Below are 6,412 nucleotides of genomic sequence, written 5' to 3'. Positions count from 1 at the left end.
TGTGTGTGTGTGTGTGTGTGTGTGTGTTATACATGTCTGTCTGTCATAACTGCGCAAGATGCAGTCATGAAACTCTGCAGGTGTGTAGGTAAGATGAAATGACGAAGAAAGATGAGAATTCAGAGATGGGTGTAGTCCTAGCAAGGGTGCCAGAAGTAGGGGGGGGGTAGGAAGTAAGGTAGGTGCCAGTGGCCCCCCCTTGTGTAGGGCCACGGCCCGCATTAGATTAACTTGTCAATCGGTCATTCCCATCCACAGATCCGGTGTAATCTAGATAACATTCACCCTTTATTATAACAACTTACAAATCTTACAAAGTCAACACATAGAATTTTGTGCAAAACTCTAATAACAACAACCATTACTGCTGTCATCTATCTATCTATCCTTGTCTTACACCTTTTTCTTTTCTCCTCTACTATCTACTACGTTCTCTACAATTTCCTGTCTTCCTGCAGTCTGCACCTTCCTTTCCTCTCACCCTCACCCTAGCCCACCTCTGTGTCGGTGTGTTCCTATAGACGTCACTCCTCATTAAGTATGATTCAGATTAGATCCTGCTCAGCACTCTGTAATGATATCTGGGAAACTGTATGAGGTGTGTGAAATACAAAGTGATACAGAGAAAGAGAGGGGAAGACAGAGGCATGGCGAGCAACACGCACAAAGAATATGGAGAGGTAGAGGGCAAGGAACAACGCAAGTACAAAAGGGGGACTAAAGAAAACAAGGAAAGAGAATCTAACTGTTCTTTTTTTTCAAAGTCATTCTTTTCTTCTATAGTGCTATTTCACCCACCAATACTTTGAGCGTGTGTGTGTGTGTGTGTGTGTCCATGCTGGTGTTGCAGCTATTTCTTTGTGTCTCTGTGGGCCTTTTTAAAGTGATTCATGTTTCAGGCTTTAGAGGCAATATTCACTGTACCCTCAGCTCTCTCTTGTTTTCTTCTCCTTCCCAATTCACTGCTGGCTTTGGATGAAAAAGCTCACTCGCTCCGCATAATACAAGCTCAGACCCGGCCAAGTCATATTTGTTAGGGTGATACAACATACTGTACATTTATCAACGCAGTAGAAACACGTGGCAATATAATAGCTTATTTGAAATTAGTGACGGAGCCTCAAGACTAAAAATAGTCTAGTCTTAGTTTTCTATTTTACATTCATTTGTACATTATACATACATTCTGTATATCATTGTTTATATGATGTTTCCATCTCATGAGCATGCAGGTTAGTATATTTAGTTTGAAAACTCATTTTAGTGATTTTTAGCCTTGTTATTGTTTCTTATACATACTTTATTTTCCGAACTTTGTCACAAATTGCATAGGTGGATTGAATTAGAAAGAGTTCAACCATTGAGTTCAACAATGCTCCTTTATAAATTTTTTTGTTTAAATTGTTTTTAAAGGCATGAAGAGGTCTGGTCAAAAGATGTCTGTGGCGTATGTGCACTTAAAGACTGCCAAGCAGTGTGACTTCTTCCTTAGTAGTGTGACTTCTTTTTCCTTAGACTGTTCACTGAAGAAGTTTGGGTCAGCAGAATGTGCTCAAGCAGACCATCAAAAAGGTATATACCACGCAGACCACCACATCTTCATCTGAGTTGGCTCAGATGTTAATATGTAACCCAGTGAGTCATACTTTTTCTTAACTTCAAGTTGGCATCACATATTGGTCGAACCTTTATGCTGAGGTATCCTTTTCTGTTCACATACAGATGCTCCTCCACAGATGGGGCTTGCAGCCTTACACGTGTACCATCTATTGATCCAACCACACTTGGAAATTCTGCTATTGCACAAAACTCACTTTGAGCATTTTCATGGCTTCTTGTTGTTACAGGGTTTATGGCATCCTCAAGTTTCACCGCCTGCAGCAGGATAGCTTCTCTAAGAAACCGAAGTCGAATCTGCTAGTTTGTGATTGTTGTATCTCTATGATGGCTTGTTTCTATCCTTGAAGACTGGCTCTCTTCTTAGGGCTCCTTCCAAAAAGCAAACAGCAACAGAGCAAGCACTGAGTCACTGTGATAGCTGCGCTCTTACCAATCCAAAGTTTGCTATTCTAACAACTTGTTGCTGTAGCAATAAATCTCTCATTTCAGCATTAGCCAGGAGCAGAGGTGGCTAACTTTCCTACCACAAAGTAAGTCAGTCAGTGCAGAAGACATGACAGTTTAAGACCCAAGCAAGTCTTAAACTTAAAGTATATGCAACTAAGACCTGGTCCAAGCTGGGTTAGTTTAGCTTTAGCTTACTATTTAATTCCACTGCACCAATCCAAACCCCACACTTCATTTCCGATGCCTAAGTGTATGTTACTTCTAACAGACCACCCACTGTGGTGTTTGGTACAGCCGGATACTGATTGTTTCAGATTCTGCAGGTCTTACCACGAGAAGTGCCACTGGGTAAAATTTACCCCTGGCTGTTTTTCAAATGTAAATTTGTTTCAATTAAATACTCAAGTCCCCCAGTCTTTGGCTTTTCCTAAAAGTGTGTTATGTAGCACCTCCTATCATTACAAATTGTCAAGATGAAGTTTAAAAAAAAATGGCAAAGCATACCTATAATTTCCAGTGGGAAACCTATACCCCCACTGAAGAATCAAGGTGTTGTAACAAGAGAATGTTGATTCGAGAACTCTGATTGCTAGTTACCACTGACACACAAGTATTTTGCAGTCTCTTTGATTGAGGTGTGCAACTCCCTCAGTACGTGTTTTCTGTTTTTCCAAACATTTAGTGCATTTGTATACCAGTATCCAATCGGGCTGACATAACCGGCTATTCTAGAAAGTGCTGTCAAGGATCAAACTTTAGAACAAGGCAGAGCTCGTTACCTATATCAATAAAATTATACTCCAGAATATTCCTACACCGTTTTTTATTGGATCGATTTTGTGACAGTAGTTCAAATTTTCTGCAGTATGAATAGATAGATATGTTCTTACCAGAAGAGTAGAAAGTCAGAATACGGTCAAATACTTGATCCCACATTTCCTCAAATGTATGAACAAATAGTATAACTAAATGCAATTCTATTGATCATACGAAATTCCATTTGCATCTGCTGGCCCACTACAGTAACTACAGTATACAGAAGATCCATCAATATGATTAAAAAGGACTAATTTTGCCAATTAACTCTCCAGTCAAATGTGTGGTTGTTTCAGTTAACTCTATAAACTAAAAAAACATGATTTATAATGACCCTATAAATGTGTTGATTCGGTTTTGTACGTGCTTTACCCATTCACTTGACGGCGAAATGCATGAATATGATACCTCATAAATAGAGGCTGCAGTTACAATATTTTGGCAGGTTTCTCGGAGCCAAATGCCTAAATTGCTATACTTAAGGAGCTACAGGCACTAGGTCAGACATGGATTTGGTTTAATGTGTCACGGGTGGCTTCATTTCATTCTCAGTCCTCTCCAAGTTGGAGTCTTCTCAAAAATTGAGGTATTAAAATGCCTAAGCTTGCCACATCCAACCTATAAAGAATGAAGAGGAATAACTGTGCTGTGCAATATTGAATGTACGGGTTTGGAATTCAAATATAAAACTGAGCCGATTGTAGAATGTCTGGAGAAAATGTTTTAACTTTGTGCATGTGATTCATCAAAGGAATAGAGAGGGTGTATGTGGTTCATTTTGACAAGGGCAAATTGAAATTTGAATTCACCCCCTTTGACGTGTGAATGAAGTCTTTTTTGACACTGAAGGCTATTATTAGCTTGAAATATCTCAACAACTAGTTCTACAGGAGGGCTTGGTTCCAAAATGAGGGCCATTGCATCCTAATCACTGGTGACAGCACTCCCACGAGGTTGACACTTTTATCTAATGAAATATCTGAACAATCATTCAATAGAAAACAATGGAATTTGGTACGGCACCATCATCAGCTCACCCTTTCAATTTATTCGGTACTGCATACCAGCAAAACTAATGACATTCCCTTCAGCCTCTGCTGTACTCTGCATTTGGTTCTAAAGAGCAAATGCTTAGCATGCTTACACACTAATCTAAAATTGTGAACAACAAAACTATACCTGATAAACATGAGCATGTTAGCCAGTGTGTGTGTGTGTGTGTGTGTGTGTGTGTGTGTGTGTGTGTGTGTGTGATACTTGAACATAAATCATGCATTGTTTGGATCATTGTTGGAAAACCTTTCAATCGATTGTCATATTATTTTCAGTCAGTGAGATTGACAAGGAGAGAGTGACAGAGAGACAAGCAGAGAATAGAAGATAGCTGCTCTGCCTCATAGTCTTTGCTTAATGCTAGACAACTCTCAGTTCTGGAGAAATGTACCTTTTATTTACATGTACCAGTATAAGACAGGTGACCATCTTGAAAAATAATATGAACATACTTCATCTAGGAAGTTTTTACGAAAAAGCTGAGAATTTTTGACCCAGTTGAAAAACGAGGGTTGCGCAAGACAAACAAAGAACAACCCACATTCAAATCCAGACCAGGACCACTGCCATCTTTATGTCCAGGTGCTTGGAGTATCCAGCCACTACCTCCAGATTAAGGTAGGAGACTGGGACATCTTACAAGGATATCTCACTTTGTGTCTGAGCTTCCATGTACTGGAAGATATGAAGTTGAACTTGATGTTCATGATTAATTTGTGTCTCGCTACAAACACTGGTTCAAACAAACAACCACTCTGAGACTAAGCTAGTGTGGCTGAGGCTCTCACCATTGCCATCTTTGTTCCCAAATCCTGCCACTACACCCAGAGCAGGAGATTGAGAAATCACATCTCAGTACATGTCATTGAGAACTCTTGTAAGGATATCTCACAGTGTCTGAAGTCTGCACAAGTTTCATTGATTAGAGTTAGTTGGTGATTGATGCTGCAAAGTTAAAAAAAAAGAAAAATGGGGCAGCAAAGTGTTTTGGTGATCATGAACATGATCATGAGCAAACATCCACTCTCAGACACAGGTTGTTTTATGCAGGGGGGTCCAAGACGCTGAATTTAGGCCCCACCCTCTTTAGAAGTGTGCCTTCAAATCGTGCACTCCTTATCCTCAGGTCCTTATGTCCTATGTATCCAGCCACTACCACCAGATTACAGCAGGGAGCATTGAGAATTCTCATCTAAGTTAATGTTGAAAACTCTTAATGGGATGTCTCACAAAGTGTCTATGTGTTCCGTCTACGATCGTAAAGGCGACTAATTTGTGATATTCATGGTTATTCTCCATTGGCTTTTTCAGCAGGAAAGCACTTACTTATTATGACAAACTAAAGTCTCTGTTACAGATATTTCCACTTTGGCGTAAGGCTTACCAATAGATTTGCCAATATGGCCCTGGTCTAATCTGGTCCTGTCTTTTGCATTTCCTCTTGATTTATTGCACACTCCCGAGGCACAGTTAAGAAATCCATTGGAAATCAAAGATTGTTGATACACGGCCTAATAGTGGTAAACGAGAGCAGAGTGGCGCAGCGGAAGCGTGCTGGGCCCATAACCCAGAGGTCGATGGATCGAAACCATCCTCTGCTAAAGGAAAAGCTAGTTGATAGCTGACATGACGCTCTTTTATCTCCATCTATTCTGTGCGTGTGTTTCCAGACAAATGTTCACCCATGTCCACAGATTACTTAAACTGACATGTGTTCTCCTCTTTTTGTTGGAAACTGTGGCAATCAGCTGTTTAAAAGGAATAGTGCTGTTGCAGCCTTTGAATACAATTTGGTATCCCATGAAACTCCTTCACTTATTCTATAAATTCTCCTTCCTTATATGCACTGTGTTTTCATGATGTTCTTGAGTATTGCTACAACTTAAAGGTAAAGACTTGATAAAAACCATGACCAGAGCAGTGAAGGGATGACCCCTTTCTGGTAGTGAGCATTTAACCGTCAGTCTCTCAGGAGGTCTGGCTTGGATTTCCACAGTTTACAAACCAAAAATGGGGCTTCAAGGTGTTTTGGTGATCAGGAACTGGATATGTCTGGTAGACAACAGCAAGTTTTTGAGTTTTCATAAATTAGCAATACTTTTCGTCAAAGCAGAGAAAAGTGTGTAATTGACTCCTTGAATTCAATAGTGTTGGGTAGCAGCAAAGGGTTTATGTAGATATCGCTCTGGACCATGAGTGCTTACAATCTGATGATTTTTTGTCTTTTGTCTTGCTAAAAACATTGGTACAAGCAAACAACCACTCTCAGACCATTGCATCAAACAGTTCATGTCTAAGGCTTCAACCTCTGTGGAGGTGGAGGTTCAAATCATGCAATCCTTATCCCCAGGTCCTACCTCCAGATTACAGCAGATTTCATCCAACACTTAACTAAAATACATTAGGGAATCCTTTTTATCCTCATACAAACTCTTTGTTTGTCATTAGTAGATTTCTAATATTTCCAATTTGCTTT

At 39.9% G+C, this 6,412-nt stretch overlaps 1 non-coding gene across 1 annotated transcript; it reads left to right on the top strand.

The window, feature by feature from the left end:
• Positions 1-5,465: 5,465 nt before the first annotated feature.
• trnam-cau (transfer RNA methionine (anticodon CAU)) lies at positions 5,466-5,537 on the top strand. The gene has a single exon. It is a non-coding gene; the product is annotated as a tRNA-Met (tRNA).
• The last annotated feature ends 875 nt before the right edge of the window (positions 5,538-6,412 follow it).

Source organism: Pempheris klunzingeri, chromosome 9 (assembly GCF_042242105.1).
Source record: "Pempheris klunzingeri isolate RE-2024b chromosome 9, fPemKlu1.hap1, whole genome shotgun sequence".
NCBI lineage: Eukaryota > Metazoa > Chordata > Actinopteri > Acropomatiformes > Pempheridae > Pempheris > Pempheris klunzingeri.
The sequence above is the reverse complement of the archived record's forward strand: the minus strand, read 5'-3'. Positions and strand labels throughout refer to the sequence as shown.